Source organism: Taudactylus pleione, unplaced genomic scaffold (assembly GCF_031769625.1).
Source record: "Taudactylus pleione unplaced genomic scaffold, aTauple2 ptg000550l, whole genome shotgun sequence".
NCBI classification, from domain to species: domain Eukaryota; kingdom Metazoa; phylum Chordata; class Amphibia; order Anura; family Myobatrachidae; genus Taudactylus; species Taudactylus pleione.
Genome location: NW_028284952.1, coordinates 951,997 through 966,005, shown reverse-complemented (window position 1 = coordinate 966,005; position 14,009 = coordinate 951,997). Strand labels below are relative to the sequence as shown.

The following is a 14,009-nucleotide window of genomic DNA, read 5'->3' as shown; positions in this document are numbered from 1 at the left end:
AATAGAAAAGAATGTTATGGCAGTATAAAATTACCTACAGCTCCTGGTATTCCCAGGTGGTCTCCCATCCAAGTACTAACCAGGCCCAACACTGCATAGCTTCCAAGATGAGACGAGATTGGGCATGTCCACTGTGGTTTGGCTGTAGGTGCTCAAAAGCATTACATTTAGACCGCTTTTACTTCTTAACACAAGTAAATTCATTGATAAGTTGAAAAAATTAAATGTAAAATGTAATAGAAAAGAATGTTATGGCAGTATAAAATTTCCTACTGCACCTGGTTTTCCCAGGTGGTCTCCCATCCAAATACTGACCATGCCCAACACTGCATAGCTACCAAGATAAAACGAGATGGGGCATGTCCAGTGTGGATTGGCTGTAGGTGCTCAAAAGTAATAACTTTAGACCTCTTTTACTTCTTAACACAAGTAAATTCATTGATAAGTTGAAAAAATTAAATGTAAAATGTAATAGAAAAGAATGTTATGGCAGTATAAAATTACCTACAGCTCCTGGTATTCCCAGGTGGTCTCCCATCCAAGTACTAACCAGGCCCAACACTGCATAGCTTCCAAGATCAGACGAGATAGGGCATGTCCAGTGTGGTTTGGCTGTAGATGCTCAAAAACATTAACTTTAGACCTCTATTACTTCTTAACTCAAGTAAATTCATTGATAAGTTGAAAAAATTAAATTTAAAATGTAATAGAAAAGAATGTTATGGCTGCATAAAATTACTTACAGCACCTGGTATTCCCAGGTGGTCTCCCATCCAAGTACTAACCAGGCCCAACACTGCATAGCTTCCAAGATCAGACGAGATTGGGCATGTCCAGTGTGGTTTGGCTGTAGGTGCTCAAAAACATTAACTTTAGACCTCTATTACTTCTTAACTCAAGTAAATTCATTGATAAGTTGAAAAAATTAAATGTAAAATGTAATAGAAAAGAATGTTATGGCAGTATAAAATTACCTACAGTACCTGGTAATCCCTGGTGGTCTCCCATGCAAGTACTAACCAGGCCCAACACTGCATAGCTTCCAAGTTCAGACGAGATTGGGCATGTCCAGTGTGGTTTGGCAGTAGGTGCTCAAAAACATTAACTTTAGACCTCTTTTACTTCTTAACTCAAGTAAATTCAATGATAAGTTGAAAAATGAAATGTAAAATGTAATAGAAAAGAATGTTATGGAAGTATAAAATTACCTACAGCACCTGGTATTCCCAGGTGGTCTCCCATCCAAGTACTAACGAGGCCCAACACTGCATAGCTTCCAAGATCAGACGAGATTGGGCATGTCCAGTGTGGTTTGCCTGTAGGTGCTAAAAGCCTTAACTTTAGACCTCTTTTACTTCTTAACTCAAGTAAATTCATTGATAAGTTGAAAAAATTAAATGTAAAATGTAATAGAAAAGACTGTTATTGCAGTATAAAATTACCTACAGCACCTGGGATTCCTAGGTGGTCTCCCATCCAAGTACTAAACAGGTCCAACACTGCATAGCTTCCAAGATCAGACGAGATTGGGCATGTCCAGTGTGGTTTGGCTGTAGGTGCCCAAAAACATTAACTTTAGACCTCTTTTACTTCTTAACTCAAGAAAATTCATTGATAAGTTGAAAAAATGAAATGTAAAATGTAATAGAATAGAATGTTTTGGGTGTCTAAAATTACCTACAGCACCTGGTATTCCCAGGTGGTCTCCCATCCAAGTACAAACGAGACCCAACACTGCATAGCTTCCAAGATCGGACGAGATTGGGCATGTCCAGTGTGGTTTGGCTGTAGGTGCTCAAAAGAATTACATTTAGACCTCTATTACTTCTTAACTCAAGTAAATTCATTGATAAGTTGAAAAAATTAAATGTAAAATGTAATAGAAAAGAATGTTATGGCAGTATAAAATTACCTACAGCTCCTGGTATTCCCAGGTAGTCTCCCATCCAAGTACTAACCAGGCCCAACACTGCATAGCTTCCAAGATGAGACGAGATTGGGCATGTCCACTGTGGTTTGGCTGTAGGTGCTCAAAAGCTTTAAATTTAGACCGCTTTTACTTCTTAACACAAGTAAATTCATTGATAAGTTGAAAAAATTAAATGTAAAATGTAATAGAAAAGAATGTTATGGCAGTATAAAATTTCCTACTGCACCTGGTTTTCCCAGGTGGTCTCCCATCCAAATACTGACCATGCCCAACACTGCATAGCTACCAAGATAAGACGAGATGGGGCATGTCCAGTGTGGATTGGCTGTAGGTGCTCAAAAGTAATAACTTTAGACCTCTTTTACTTCTTAACACAAGTAAATTCATTGATAAGTTGAAAAAATTAAATGTAGAATGTAATAGAAAAGAATGTTATGGCAGTATAAAATTACCTACAGCTCCTGGTATTCCCAGGTGGTCTCCCATCCAAGTACTAACCAGGCCCAACACTGCATAGCTTCCAAGATCAGACGAGATAGGGCATGTCCAGTGTGGTTTGGCTGTAGATGCTCAAAAACATTAACTTTAGACCTCTATTACTTCTTAACTCAAGTAAATTCTTTGATAAGTTGAAAAAATTAAATTTAAAATGTAATAGAAAAGAATGTTATGGCTGCATAAAATTACTTACAGCACCTGGTATTCCCAGGTGGTCTCCCATCCAAGTACTAACCAGGCCCAACACTGCATAGCTTCCAAGATCAGACGAGATTGGGCATGTCCAGTGTGGTTTGGCTGTAGGTGTTCAAAAACATTAACTTTAGACCTCTATTACTTCTTAACTCAAGTAAATTCATTGATAAGTTGAAAAAATTAAATGTAAAATGTAATAGAAAAGAATGTTATGGCAGTATAAAATTACCTACAGTACCTGGTAATCCCTGGTGGTCTCCCATGCAAGTACTAACCAGGCCCAACACTGCATAGCTTCCAAGTTCAGACGAGATTGGGCATGTCCAGTGTGGTTTGGCAGTAGGTGCTCAAAAACATTAACTTTAGACCTCTTTTACTTCTTAACTCAAGTAAATTCAATGATAAGTTGAAAAATGAAATGTAAAATGTAATAGAAAAGAATGTTATGGAAGTATAAAATATCCTACAGAACCTGGGATTCCTAGGTAGTCTCCCATCCAAGTACAAACCAGTCCCAACACTGCATAGCTTCCAAGATCAGATGAGATTGGGCATGTCCAGTGTGGTTTGGCTGTAGGTGCTCAAAAGCATTAACTTTAGACCTCTATTACTTCTTAACTCAAGTAAATTCATTGATAAGTTGAAAAAATTAAATGTAAAATGTAATAGAAAAGACGGTTATGGCAGTATAAAATTACCTACAGCACCTGGGATTCCTAGGTAGTCTCCCATCCAAGTACTAACCAGTCCCAACACTGCATAGCTTCCAAGATCAGACGAGATTGGGCATGTCCAGTGTGGTTTGGCTGTAGGTGCTCAAAAACATTAACTTTAGACCTGTATTACTTCTTAACTCAAGTAAATTCATTGATAAGTTGAAAAAATTAAATGTAAAATGTAATAGAAAAGAATGCTATGGCAGTATAAAATTACCTACTGCACCTGGTTTTCCCAGGTGGTCTCCCATCCAAGTACGGACCACGCCCAACACTGCATAGCTTCCAAGATAAGACGAGATTGGGCATGTCCAGTGTGGATTGGCTGTAGGTGGTCAAAAACATTAACTTTAGACCTCTATTACTTCTTAACTCAAGTAAATTCATTGATAAGTTGAAAAAATTAAATGTAAAATGTAATAGAAAAGAATGCTATGGCAGTATAAAATTACCTACTGCACCTGGTTTTCCCAGCTGGTCTCCCATCCAAGTACGGACCACGCCCAACACTGCATAGCTTCCAAGATAAGACGAGATTGGGCATGTCCAGTGTGGATTGGCTGTAGGTGGTCAAAAACATTAACTTTAGACCTCTATTACTTCTTAACTCAAGTAAATTCATTGATAAGTTGAATAAATTAAATGTAAAATGTAATAGAAAAGAATGTTATGGCAGTATAAAATTACCTACAGCACCTGGTATTCCCAGGTGGTCTCCCATCCAAGTACTGACCATGCCCAACACTGCATAGCTTCCAAGATCAAACGACAATGGCCATGTCCAGTGTGGTTTGGCTTTAGGTGCTGAAAAATATTAACTTTAGACCTCTTTTACTTCTTAACTCAAGTAAATTCATTGCTAAGTTGAAAAAATGTAATGTAAAATGTAATAGAAAAGAATGTTATGGCTATATAAAATTACCTACAGCACCTGGTATTCCCAGGTGGTCTCCCATCCAAGTACTAACCAGGCCCAACACTGCATAGCTTCCAAGATCAGACGAGATTGGGCATGTCCAGTGTGGTTTGCCTGTAGGTGCTAAAAGCCTTAACTTTAGACCTCTTTTACTTCTTAACTCAAGTAAATTCATTGATAAGTTGAAAAAATTAAATGTAAAATGTAATAGAAAAGACTGTTATTGCAGTATAAAATTACCTACAGCACCTGGGATTCCTAGGTGGTCTCCCATCCAAGTACTAACCAGGTCCAACACTGCATAGCTTCCAAGATCAGACAAGATTGGGCATGTCCAGTGTGGTTTGGCTGTAGGTGCCCAAAAACATTAACTTTAGACCTCTTTTACTTCTTAACTCAAGTAAATTCATAGATAAGTTGAAAAAATTAAATGTAAAATGTAATAGAAAAGAATGTTATGGCAGTATAAAATTACCTACAGCTCCTGGTATTCCCAGGTGGTCTCCCATCCAAGTACTAACTAGGCCCAACACTGCATAGCTTCCAAGATCAGACGAGATTGGGCATGTCCAGTGTGGTTTGGCTGTAGGTGCTCAAAAACATTAACTTTAGACCTCTTTTACTTCTTAACTCAAGTAAATTTATTGATAAGTTGAAAAAATTAAATGTAAAATGTAATAGAAAAGAATGTTATGGCAGTATAAAATTTCCTACAGCTCCTGGTATTCCCAGGTGGTCTCCCATCCAAGTACTAACCAGGCCCAACACTGCATAGCTTCCAAGATCAGACGAGATTGGGCATGTCCACTGTGGTTTGGCTGTAGGTGCTCAAAAGCATTAAATTTAGACCGCTTTTACATCTTAACACAAGTAAATTCATTGATAAGTTGAAAAAATTAAATGTAAAATGTAATGGAAAAGAATGTTATGGCAGTATAAAATTTCCTACTGCACCTTGTTTTCCCAGGTGGTCTCCCATCCAAATACTGACCATGCCCAACACTGCATAGCTACCAAGATAAGACGAGATGGGGCATGTCCAGTGTGGATTGGCTGTAGGTGCTCAAAAGTAATAACTTTGGACCTCTTTTACTTTTTAACTCAAGTAAATTCAATGATAAGTTGAAAAATTAAATGTAAAATGTAATAGAAAAGAATGTTATGGCAGTATAAAATTACCTACAGCTCCTGGTATTCCCAGGTGGTCTCCCATCCAAGTACTAACCAGGCCCAACACTGCATAGCTTCCAAGATCAGACGAGATTGGGCATGTCCAGTGTGGTTTGGCTGTAGATGCTCAAAAACATTAACTTTAGACCTCTATTACTACTTAACTCAAGTAAATTCATTGATAAGTTGAAAAAATTAAATTTAAAATGTAATAGAAAAGAATGCTATGGCTGCATAAAATTACTTACAGCACCTGGTATTCCCAGGTGGTCTCCCATCCAAGTACTAACCAGGCCCAACACTGCATAGCTTCCAAGATCAGACGAGATTGGGCATGTCCAGTGTGGTTTGGCTGTAGGTGCTCAAAAACATTAACTTTAGACCTCTATTACTTCTTAACTCAAGTAAATTCATTGATAAGTTGAAAAAATTAAATGTAAAATGTAATAGAAAAGAATGCTATGGCTGCATAAAATTACTTACAGCACCTGGTATTCCCAGGTGGTCTCCCATCCAAGTACTAACCAGGCCCAACACTGCATAGCTTCCAAGATCAGACGAGATTGGGCATGTCCAGTGTGGTTTGGCAGTAGGTGCTCAAAAACATTAACTTTAGACCTCTTTTACTTCTTAACTCAAGTAAATTCAATGATAAGTTGAAAAATGAAATGTAAAATGTAATAGAAAAGAATGTTATGGAAGTATAAAATGACCTACAGAACCTTGGATTCCTAGGTAGTCTCCCATCCAAGTACAAACCAGTCCCAACACTGCATAGCTTCCAAGATCAGACGAGATCGGGCATGTCCAGTGTGGTTTGGCTGTAGGTGCTCAAAAGCATTAACTTTAGACCTCTATTACTTCTTAACTCAAGTAAATTCATTGATAAGTTGAAAAAATTAAATGTAAAATGTAATAGAAAAGACGGTTATGGCAGTATAAAATTACCTACAGCACCTGGGATTCCTAGGTAGTCTCCCATCCAAGTACTAACCAGTCCCAACACTGCATAGCTTCCAAGATCAGATGAGATTGGGCATGTCCAGTGTGGTTTGGCTGTAGGTGCTCAAAAATATTAACTTTTAACGTCTTTTACTTCTTTACTCAAGTAAATTCATTGATAATTTGAAAAAATTAAATGTAAAATGAAATAGAAAAGACTGTTATGTCAGTATAAAATTACCTATAGCGCCTGGTATTCCTAGGTGGTCTCCCATCCAAGTACTAACCAGGCCCTACACTGCATAGCTTCCAAGATCCGATGAGATTGGACATGTCCAGTGTGGTTTGGCTGTAGTTTCTCAAAAATATTAACTTTAGACCTTTATTACTTCTTAACTCAAGTAAATTCAATGATAAGTGGAAAAAAATAAAATGTAAAATGTAATAGAAAAGAATGTTATGGCAGTATAAAATTACCTACAGCACTTGGTATTCCCAGGTGGATTCCCATCCAAGTACTAACCATGCCCAACACTGCATAGCTTCCAAGATCAGACGACATTGGCCATGTCCAGTGTGGTTTGGCTATAGGTGCTGAAAAATATTAACTTTAGACCTCTATTACTTCTTAACTCAAGGAAATTCATTGATAAGTTGAAAAAATTAAATGTAAAATATAATAGACTGTTATGGCAGTATAAAATTACCTACAGCACCTGGGATTCCTAGGTGGTCTCCCATCCAAGTACTAACCAGGCCCAACACTGCATAGCTTCCAAGATCAGATGAGATTGGGCATGTCCAGTGTGGTTTGGCTGTAGGTGCTCAAAAACATTAACTTTAGACCTCTTTTACTTCTTTACTCAAGTAAATTCATTGATAAGTTGAAAAAAATTACATGTAAAATGTAATAGAAAAGAATCTTATGGCAGCATAAAATTACCTACAGAACCTGGGATTCCTAGGTAGTCTCCCATCCAAGTAGAAACCAGTCCCAACACTGCATAGCTTCCAAGATCAGACGAGATTGGGCATGTCCAGTGTGGTTTGGCTGTAGGTGCTCAAAAACATTAACTTTAGACCTGTATTACTTCTTAACTCAAGTAAATTCATTGATAAGTTGAAAAAATTAAATGTAAAATGTAATAGAAAAGAATGTTATGGCAGTATAAAATTACCTACAGCACCTGGTATTCCCAGGTGGTCTCCCATCCAAGTACTGACCATGCCCAACACTGCATAGCTTCCAAGATCAAACGACAATGGCCATGTCCAGTGTGGTTTGGCTTTAGGTGCTGAAAAATATTAACTTTAGACCTCTTTTACTTCTTAACTCAAGTAAATTCATTGCTAAGTTGAAAAAATGTAATGTAAAATGTAATAGAAAAGAATGTTATGGCTATATAAAATTACCTACAGCACCTGGTATTCCCAGGTGGTCTCCCATCCAAGTACTAACCAGGCCCAACACTGCATAGCTTCCAAGATCAGACGAGATTGGGCATGTCCAGTGTGGTTTGCCTGTAGGTGCTAAAAGCCTTAACTTTAGACCTCTTTTACTTCTTAACTCAAGTAAATTCATTGATAAGTTGAAAAAATTAAATGTAAAATGTAATAGAAAAGACTGTTATTGCAGTATAAAATTACCTACAGCACCTGGGATTCCTAGGTGGTCTCCCATCCAAGTACTAACCAGGTCCAACACTGCATAGCTTCCAAGATCAGACGAGATTGGGCATGTCCAGTGTGGTTTGGCTGTAGGTGCCCAAAAACATTAACTTTAGACCTCTTTTACTTCTTAACTCAAGTAAATTCATTGATAAGTTGAAAAAATTAAATGTAAAATGTAATAGAAAAGAATGTTATGGCAGTATAAAATTACCTACAGCTCCTGGTATTCCCAGGTGGTCTCCCATCCAAGTACTAACCAGGCCCAACACTGCATAGCTTCCAAGATCAGACGAGATTGGGCATGTCCAGTGTGGTTTGGCTGTAAATGCTCAAAAACATTAACTTTAGACCTCTATTACTTCTTAACTCAAGTAAATTCATTGATAAGTTGAAAAAATTAAATTTAAAATGTAATAGAAAAGAATGTTATGGCAGTATAAAATTACCTACAGCACCTGGGATTCCTAGGTGGTCTCCTATCCAAGTACTAAACAGGTCCAACACTGCATAGCTTCCAAGATCAGACGAGATTGGGCATGTCCAGTGTGGTTTGGCTGTAGGTGCTCAAAAACATTAACTTTAGACCTCTTTTACTTCTTAACTCAAGTAAATTTATTGATAAGTTGAAAAAATTAAATGTAAAATGTAATAGAAAAGAATGTTATGGCTGCATAAAATTACTTACAGCACCTGGTATTCCCAGGTGGTCTCCCATACAAGTACTAACCAAGCCCAACACTGCATAGCTTCCAAGATCAGATGAGATTGGGCATGTCCAGTGTGGTTTGACTGTAGGTGCTCAAAAATATTAACTTTTAACGTCTTTTACTTCTTTACTCAAGTAAATTCATTGATAATTTGAAAAAATTAAATGTAAAATGTAATAGAAAAGACGGTTATGGCAGTATAAAATTACCTACAGCACCTGGGATTCCTAGGTAGTCTCCCATCCAAGTACAAACCAGTCCCAACACTGCATAGCTTCCAAGATCAGATGAGATTGGGCATGTCCAGTGTGGTTTGGCTGTAGGTGCTCAAAAATATTAACTTTTAACGTCTTTTACTTCTTTACTCAAGTAAATTCATTGATAATTTGAAAAAATTAAATGTAAAATGAAATAGAAAAGACTGTTATGGCAGTATAAAATTACCTATAGCACCTGGTATTCCTAGGTGGTCTCCCATCCAAGTACTAACCAGGCCGTACACTGCATAGCTTCCGAGATCCGATGAGATTGGACATGTCCAGTGTGGTTTGGCTGTAGTTTCTCAAAAATATTAACTTTAGACCTCTATTACTTCTTAACTCAAGTAAATTCAATGATAAGTGGAAAAAAATAAAATGTAAAATGTAATAGAAAAGAATGTTATGGCAGTATAAAATTACCTACAGCACCTGGTATTCCCAGGTGGATTCCCATCCAAGTACTAACCATGCCCAACACTGCATAGCTTCCAAGATCAGACGACATTGGCCATGTCCAGTGTGGGTTGGCTATAGGTGCTGAAAAATATTAACTTTAGACCTCTATTACTTCTTAACTCAAGGAAATTCATTGATAAGTTGAAAAAATTAAATGTAAAATGTAATAGACTGTTATGGCAGTATAAAATTACCTACAGCACCTTTGATTCCTAGGTGGTCTCCCATCCAAGTACTAACCAGGCCCAACACTGCATAGCTTCTAAGATCAGATGAGATTGGGCATGTCCAGTGTGCTTTGGCTGTAGGTGCTCAAAAACATTAACTTTAGACCTCTTTTACTTCTTTACTCAAGTAAATTCATTGATAAGTTGAAAAAATTAAATGTAAAATGTAATAGAAAAGAATCTTATGGCAGTATAAAATTACCTACAGAACCTGGGATTCTTAGGTAGTCTCCCATCCAAGTAGAAACCAGTCCCAACACTGCACACCTTCCAAGATCAGACGAGATTGGGCATGTCCAGTGTGGTTTGGCTGTAGGTGCTCAAAAACATTAACTTTAGACCTGTATTACTTCTTAACTCAAGTAAATTCATTGATAAGTTGAAAAAATTAAATGTAAAATGTAATAGAAAAGAATGTAATGGCAGTATAAACTTACCTACTGCACCTGGTTTTCCCAGGTGGTCTCCCATCCAAGTACGGACCACGCCCAACACTGCATAGCTTCCAAGATAAGACGAGATTGGGCATGTCCAGTGTGGATTGGCTGTAGGTGGTCAAAAACATTAACTTTAGACCTCTATTACTTCTTAACTCAAGTAAATTCATTGATAAGTTGAAAAAATTAAATGTAAAATGTAATAGAAAAGAATGTTATGGCAGTATAAAATTACCTACAGCACCTGGTATTCCCAGGTGGTCTCCCATCCAAGTACTGACCATGCCCAACACTGCATAGCTTCCAAGATCAAACGACATTGGCCATGTCCAGTGTGGTTTGGCTATAGGTGCTGAAAAATATTAACTTTAGACCTCTTTTACTTCTTAACTCAAGTAAATTCATTGCTAAGTTGAAAAAATGTAATGTAAAATGTAATAGAAAAGAATGTTATGGCTATATAAAATTACCTACAGCACCTGGTATTCCCAGGTGGTCTCCCATCCAAGTACTAACGAGGCCCAACACTGCATAGCTTCCAAGATCAGACGAGATTGGGCATGTCCAGTGTGGTTTGCCTGTAGGTGCTAAAAGCCTTAACTTTAGACCTCTTTTACTTCTTAACTCAAGTAAATTCATTGATAAGTTGAAAAAATTAAATGTAAAATGTAATAGAAAAGACTGTTATTGCAGTATAAAATTACCTACAGCACCTGGGATTCCTAGGTGGTCTCCCATCCAAGTACTAACCAGGTCCAACACTGCATAGCTTCCAAGATCAGACGAGATTGGGCATGTCCAGTGTGGTTTGGCTGTAGGTGCCCAAAAACATTAATTTTAGACCTCTTTTACTTCTTAACTCAAGAAAATTCATTGATAAGTTGAAAAAATGAAATGTAAAATGTAATAGAATAGAATGTTTTGGGTGTCTAAAATTACCTACAGCACCTGGTATTCCCAGGTGGTCTCCCATCCAAGTACAAACGAGACCCAACACTGCATAGCTTCCAAGATCGGACGAGATTGGGCATGTCCAGTGTGGTTTGGCTGTAGGTGCTCAAAAGAATTACATTTAGACCTCTATTACTTCTTAACTCAAGTAAATACATTGATAAGTTGAAAAAATTAAATGTAAAATGTAATAGAAAAGAATGTTATGGCAGTATAAAATTACCTACAGCTCCTGGTATTCCCAGGTGGTCTCCCATCCAAGTACTAACCAGGCCCAACACTGCATAGCTTCCAAGATGAGACGAGATTGGGCATGTCCACTGTGGTTTGGCTGTAGGTGCTCAAAAGCATTAAATTTAGACCACTTTTACTTCTTAACACAAGTAAATTCATTGATAAGTTGAAAAAATTAAATGTAAAATGTAATAGAAAAGAATGTTATGGCAGTATAAAAGTTCCTACTGCACCTGGTTTTCCCAGGTGGTCTCCCATCCAAATACTGACCATGCCCAACACTGCATAGCTACCAAGATAAGACGAGATGGGGCATGTCCAGTGTGGATTGGCTGTAGGTGCTCAAAAGTAATAACTTTAGACCTCTTTTACTTCTTAACACAAGTAAATTCATTGATAAGTTGAAAAAATTAAATGTAAAATGTAATAGAAAAGAATGTTATGGCAGTATAAAATTAACTACAGCTCCTGGTATTCCCAGGTGGACTCCCATCCAAGTACAAACCAGGCCCAACACTGCATAGCTTCCAAGATCAGACGAGATAGGGCATGTCCAGTGTGGTTTGGCTGTAGATGCTCAAAAACATTAACTTTAGACCTCTATTACTTCTTAACTCAAGTAAATTCATTGATAAGTTGAAAAAATTAAATTTAAAATGTAATAGAAAAGAATGTTATGGCTGCATAAAATTACTTACAGCACCTGGTATTCCCAGGTGGTCTCCCATCCAAGTACTAACCAGGCCCAACACTGCATAGCTTCCAAGATCAGACGAGATTGGGCATGTCCAGTGTGGTTTGGCTGTAGGTGCTCAAAAACATTAACTTTAGACCTCTATTACTTCTTAACTCAAGTAAATTCATTGATAAGTTGAAAAAATTAAATGTAAAATGTAATAGAAAAGAATGTTATGGCAGTATAAAATTACCTACAGTACCTGGTAATCCCTGGTGGTCTCCCATACAAGTACTAACCAGGCCCAACACTGCATAGCTTCAAAGTTCAGACGAGATTGGGCATGTCCAGTGTGGTTTGGCAGTAGGTGCTCAAAAACATTAACTTTAGACCTCTTTTACTTCTTAACTCAAGTAAATTCAATGATAAGTTGAAAAATGAAATGTAAAATGTAATAGAAAAGAATGTTATGGAAGTATAAAATTACCTACAGAACCTGGGATTCCTAGGTAGTCTCCCATCCAAGTACAAACCAGTCCCAACACTGCATAGCTTCCAAGATCAGACGAGATTGGGCATGTCCAGTGTGGTTTGGCTGTAGGTGCTCAAAAGCATTAACTTTAGACCTCTATTACTTCTTAACTCAAGTAAATTCATTGATAAGTTGAAAAAATTAAATGTAAAATGTAATAGAAAAGACGGTTATGGCAGTATAAAATTACCTACAGCACCTGGGATTCCTAGGTAGTCTCCCATCCAAGTACTAACCAGTCCCAACACTGCATAGCTTCCAAGATCAGACGAGATTGGGCATGTCCAGTGTGGTTTGGCTGTAGGTGCTCAAAAACATTAACTTTAGACCTGTATTACTTCTTAACTCAAGTAAATTCATTGATAAGTTGAATAAATTAAATGTAAAATGTAATAGAAAAGAATGTTATGGCAGTATAAAATTACCTACAGCACCTGGTATTCCCAGGTGGTCTCCCATCCCAGTACGGACCACGCCCAACACTGCATAGCTTCCAAGATAAGACGAGATTGGGCATGTCCAGTGTGGATTGGCTGTAGGTGGTCAAAAACATTAACTTTAGACCTCTATTACATCTTAACTCAAGTAAATTCATTGATAAGTTGAATAAATTAAATGTAAAATGTAATAGAAAAGAATGTTATGGCAGTATAAAATTACCTACAGCACCTGGTATTCCCAGGTGGTCTCCCATCCAAGTACTGACCATGCCCAACACTGCATAGCTTCCAAGATCAAACGACATTGGCCATGTCCAGTGTGGTTTGGCTATAGGTGCTGAAAAATATTAACTTTAGACCTCTTTTACTTCTTAACTCAAGTAAATTCATTGCTAAGTTGAAAAAATGTAATGTAAAATGTAATAGAAAAGAATGTTATGGCTATATAAAATTACCTACAGCACCTGGTATTCCCAGGTGGTCTCCCATCCAAGTACTAACCAGGCCCAACACTGCATAGCTTCCAAGATCAGACGAGATTGGGCATGTCCAGTGTGGTTTGCCTGTAGGTGCTAAAAGCCTTAACTTTAGACCTCTTTTACTTCTTAACTCAAGTAAATTCATTGATAAGTTGAAAAAATTAAATGTAAAATGTAATAGAAAAGACTGTTATTGCAGTATAAAATTACCTACAGCACCTGGGATTCCTAGGTGGTCTCCCATCCAAGTACTAACCAGGTCCAACACTGCATAGCTTCCAAGATCAGACGAGATTGGGCATGTCCAGTGTGGTTTGGCTGTAGGTGCCCAAAAACATTAACTTTAGACCTCTTTTACTTCTTAACTCAAGAAAATTCATTGATAAGTTGAAAAAATGAAATGTAAAATGTAATAGAATAGAATGTTTTGGGTGTCTAAAATTACCTACAGCACCTGGTATTCCCAGGTGGTCTCCCATCCAAGTACAAACGAGGCCCAACACTGCATAGCTTCCAAGATCGGACGAGATTGGGCATGTCCAGTGTGGTTTGGCTGTAGGTGCTCAAAAGCA

At 37.6% G+C, this 14,009-nt stretch overlaps 52 pseudogenes; all 52 read right to left on the bottom strand.

The window, feature by feature from the left end:
- Nucleotides 1–31: 31 nt before the first annotated feature.
- LOC148486606 (5S ribosomal RNA) lies at nt 32–150 on the bottom strand (annotated as a pseudogene).
- Nucleotides 151–501: 351 nt separating this feature from the next.
- Nucleotides 502–620, bottom strand: LOC148486605 (5S ribosomal RNA; annotated as a pseudogene).
- A 116-nt stretch (nt 621–736) lies between these two features.
- On the bottom strand, nt 737–855 carry LOC148486604 (5S ribosomal RNA; annotated as a pseudogene).
- Nucleotides 856–971: 116 nt separating this feature from the next.
- LOC148486603 (5S ribosomal RNA) lies at nt 972–1,090 on the bottom strand (annotated as a pseudogene).
- A 115-nt stretch (nt 1,091–1,205) lies between these two features.
- LOC148486602 (5S ribosomal RNA) lies at nt 1,206–1,324 on the bottom strand (annotated as a pseudogene).
- Nucleotides 1,325–1,439: 115 nt separating this feature from the next.
- Nucleotides 1,440–1,558, bottom strand: LOC148486601 (5S ribosomal RNA; annotated as a pseudogene).
- A 116-nt stretch (nt 1,559–1,674) lies between these two features.
- LOC148486600 (5S ribosomal RNA) lies at nt 1,675–1,793 on the bottom strand (annotated as a pseudogene).
- A 116-nt stretch (nt 1,794–1,909) lies between these two features.
- LOC148486599 (5S ribosomal RNA) lies at nt 1,910–2,028 on the bottom strand (annotated as a pseudogene).
- A 351-nt stretch (nt 2,029–2,379) lies between these two features.
- Nucleotides 2,380–2,498, bottom strand: LOC148486598 (5S ribosomal RNA; annotated as a pseudogene).
- Nucleotides 2,499–2,614: 116 nt separating this feature from the next.
- On the bottom strand, nt 2,615–2,733 carry LOC148486597 (5S ribosomal RNA; annotated as a pseudogene).
- A 116-nt stretch (nt 2,734–2,849) lies between these two features.
- Nucleotides 2,850–2,968, bottom strand: LOC148486596 (5S ribosomal RNA; annotated as a pseudogene).
- Nucleotides 2,969–3,083: 115 nt separating this feature from the next.
- On the bottom strand, nt 3,084–3,202 carry LOC148486595 (5S ribosomal RNA; annotated as a pseudogene).
- Nucleotides 3,203–3,318: 116 nt separating this feature from the next.
- LOC148486594 (5S ribosomal RNA) lies at nt 3,319–3,437 on the bottom strand (annotated as a pseudogene).
- A 116-nt stretch (nt 3,438–3,553) lies between these two features.
- Nucleotides 3,554–3,672, bottom strand: LOC148486593 (5S ribosomal RNA; annotated as a pseudogene).
- Nucleotides 3,673–4,258: 586 nt separating this feature from the next.
- On the bottom strand, nt 4,259–4,377 carry LOC148486592 (5S ribosomal RNA; annotated as a pseudogene).
- A 115-nt stretch (nt 4,378–4,492) lies between these two features.
- Nucleotides 4,493–4,611, bottom strand: LOC148486591 (5S ribosomal RNA; annotated as a pseudogene).
- Nucleotides 4,612–4,727: 116 nt separating this feature from the next.
- On the bottom strand, nt 4,728–4,846 carry LOC148486590 (5S ribosomal RNA; annotated as a pseudogene).
- Nucleotides 4,847–4,962: 116 nt separating this feature from the next.
- LOC148486589 (5S ribosomal RNA) lies at nt 4,963–5,081 on the bottom strand (annotated as a pseudogene).
- A 350-nt stretch (nt 5,082–5,431) lies between these two features.
- On the bottom strand, nt 5,432–5,550 carry LOC148486588 (5S ribosomal RNA; annotated as a pseudogene).
- Nucleotides 5,551–5,666: 116 nt separating this feature from the next.
- On the bottom strand, nt 5,667–5,785 carry LOC148486587 (5S ribosomal RNA; annotated as a pseudogene).
- A 116-nt stretch (nt 5,786–5,901) lies between these two features.
- Nucleotides 5,902–6,020, bottom strand: LOC148486586 (5S ribosomal RNA; annotated as a pseudogene).
- Nucleotides 6,021–6,135: 115 nt separating this feature from the next.
- Nucleotides 6,136–6,254, bottom strand: LOC148486585 (5S ribosomal RNA; annotated as a pseudogene).
- A 116-nt stretch (nt 6,255–6,370) lies between these two features.
- LOC148486584 (5S ribosomal RNA) lies at nt 6,371–6,489 on the bottom strand (annotated as a pseudogene).
- Nucleotides 6,490–6,605: 116 nt separating this feature from the next.
- On the bottom strand, nt 6,606–6,724 carry LOC148486583 (5S ribosomal RNA; annotated as a pseudogene).
- Nucleotides 6,725–6,841: 117 nt separating this feature from the next.
- LOC148486582 (5S ribosomal RNA) lies at nt 6,842–6,960 on the bottom strand (annotated as a pseudogene).
- Nucleotides 6,961–7,071: 111 nt separating this feature from the next.
- LOC148486581 (5S ribosomal RNA) lies at nt 7,072–7,190 on the bottom strand (annotated as a pseudogene).
- Nucleotides 7,191–7,307: 117 nt separating this feature from the next.
- LOC148486580 (5S ribosomal RNA) lies at nt 7,308–7,426 on the bottom strand (annotated as a pseudogene).
- A 351-nt stretch (nt 7,427–7,777) lies between these two features.
- On the bottom strand, nt 7,778–7,896 carry LOC148486579 (5S ribosomal RNA; annotated as a pseudogene).
- Nucleotides 7,897–8,011: 115 nt separating this feature from the next.
- Nucleotides 8,012–8,130, bottom strand: LOC148486578 (5S ribosomal RNA; annotated as a pseudogene).
- A 116-nt stretch (nt 8,131–8,246) lies between these two features.
- Nucleotides 8,247–8,365, bottom strand: LOC148486577 (5S ribosomal RNA; annotated as a pseudogene).
- A 116-nt stretch (nt 8,366–8,481) lies between these two features.
- Nucleotides 8,482–8,600, bottom strand: LOC148486576 (5S ribosomal RNA; annotated as a pseudogene).
- A 116-nt stretch (nt 8,601–8,716) lies between these two features.
- Nucleotides 8,717–8,835, bottom strand: LOC148486575 (5S ribosomal RNA; annotated as a pseudogene).
- Nucleotides 8,836–8,951: 116 nt separating this feature from the next.
- On the bottom strand, nt 8,952–9,070 carry LOC148486574 (5S ribosomal RNA; annotated as a pseudogene).
- Nucleotides 9,071–9,186: 116 nt separating this feature from the next.
- Nucleotides 9,187–9,305, bottom strand: LOC148486573 (5S ribosomal RNA; annotated as a pseudogene).
- Nucleotides 9,306–9,422: 117 nt separating this feature from the next.
- LOC148486572 (5S ribosomal RNA) lies at nt 9,423–9,541 on the bottom strand (annotated as a pseudogene).
- A 111-nt stretch (nt 9,542–9,652) lies between these two features.
- On the bottom strand, nt 9,653–9,771 carry LOC148486571 (5S ribosomal RNA; annotated as a pseudogene).
- Nucleotides 9,772–10,122: 351 nt separating this feature from the next.
- LOC148486570 (5S ribosomal RNA) lies at nt 10,123–10,241 on the bottom strand (annotated as a pseudogene).
- Nucleotides 10,242–10,357: 116 nt separating this feature from the next.
- LOC148486569 (5S ribosomal RNA) lies at nt 10,358–10,476 on the bottom strand (annotated as a pseudogene).
- Nucleotides 10,477–10,592: 116 nt separating this feature from the next.
- On the bottom strand, nt 10,593–10,711 carry LOC148486568 (5S ribosomal RNA; annotated as a pseudogene).
- Nucleotides 10,712–10,826: 115 nt separating this feature from the next.
- LOC148486567 (5S ribosomal RNA) lies at nt 10,827–10,945 on the bottom strand (annotated as a pseudogene).
- A 116-nt stretch (nt 10,946–11,061) lies between these two features.
- On the bottom strand, nt 11,062–11,180 carry LOC148486566 (5S ribosomal RNA; annotated as a pseudogene).
- A 116-nt stretch (nt 11,181–11,296) lies between these two features.
- LOC148486565 (5S ribosomal RNA) lies at nt 11,297–11,415 on the bottom strand (annotated as a pseudogene).
- Nucleotides 11,416–11,766: 351 nt separating this feature from the next.
- On the bottom strand, nt 11,767–11,885 carry LOC148486564 (5S ribosomal RNA; annotated as a pseudogene).
- A 116-nt stretch (nt 11,886–12,001) lies between these two features.
- Nucleotides 12,002–12,120, bottom strand: LOC148486563 (5S ribosomal RNA; annotated as a pseudogene).
- A 116-nt stretch (nt 12,121–12,236) lies between these two features.
- On the bottom strand, nt 12,237–12,355 carry LOC148486562 (5S ribosomal RNA; annotated as a pseudogene).
- Nucleotides 12,356–12,470: 115 nt separating this feature from the next.
- On the bottom strand, nt 12,471–12,589 carry LOC148486561 (5S ribosomal RNA; annotated as a pseudogene).
- Nucleotides 12,590–12,705: 116 nt separating this feature from the next.
- On the bottom strand, nt 12,706–12,824 carry LOC148486560 (5S ribosomal RNA; annotated as a pseudogene).
- Nucleotides 12,825–12,940: 116 nt separating this feature from the next.
- On the bottom strand, nt 12,941–13,059 carry LOC148486559 (5S ribosomal RNA; annotated as a pseudogene).
- Nucleotides 13,060–13,175: 116 nt separating this feature from the next.
- On the bottom strand, nt 13,176–13,294 carry LOC148486558 (5S ribosomal RNA; annotated as a pseudogene).
- Nucleotides 13,295–13,410: 116 nt separating this feature from the next.
- Nucleotides 13,411–13,529, bottom strand: LOC148486557 (5S ribosomal RNA; annotated as a pseudogene).
- A 115-nt stretch (nt 13,530–13,644) lies between these two features.
- Nucleotides 13,645–13,763, bottom strand: LOC148486556 (5S ribosomal RNA; annotated as a pseudogene).
- Nucleotides 13,764–13,879: 116 nt separating this feature from the next.
- LOC148486555 (5S ribosomal RNA) lies at nt 13,880–13,998 on the bottom strand (annotated as a pseudogene).
- Between the last annotated feature and the right edge of the window lie 11 nt (nt 13,999–14,009).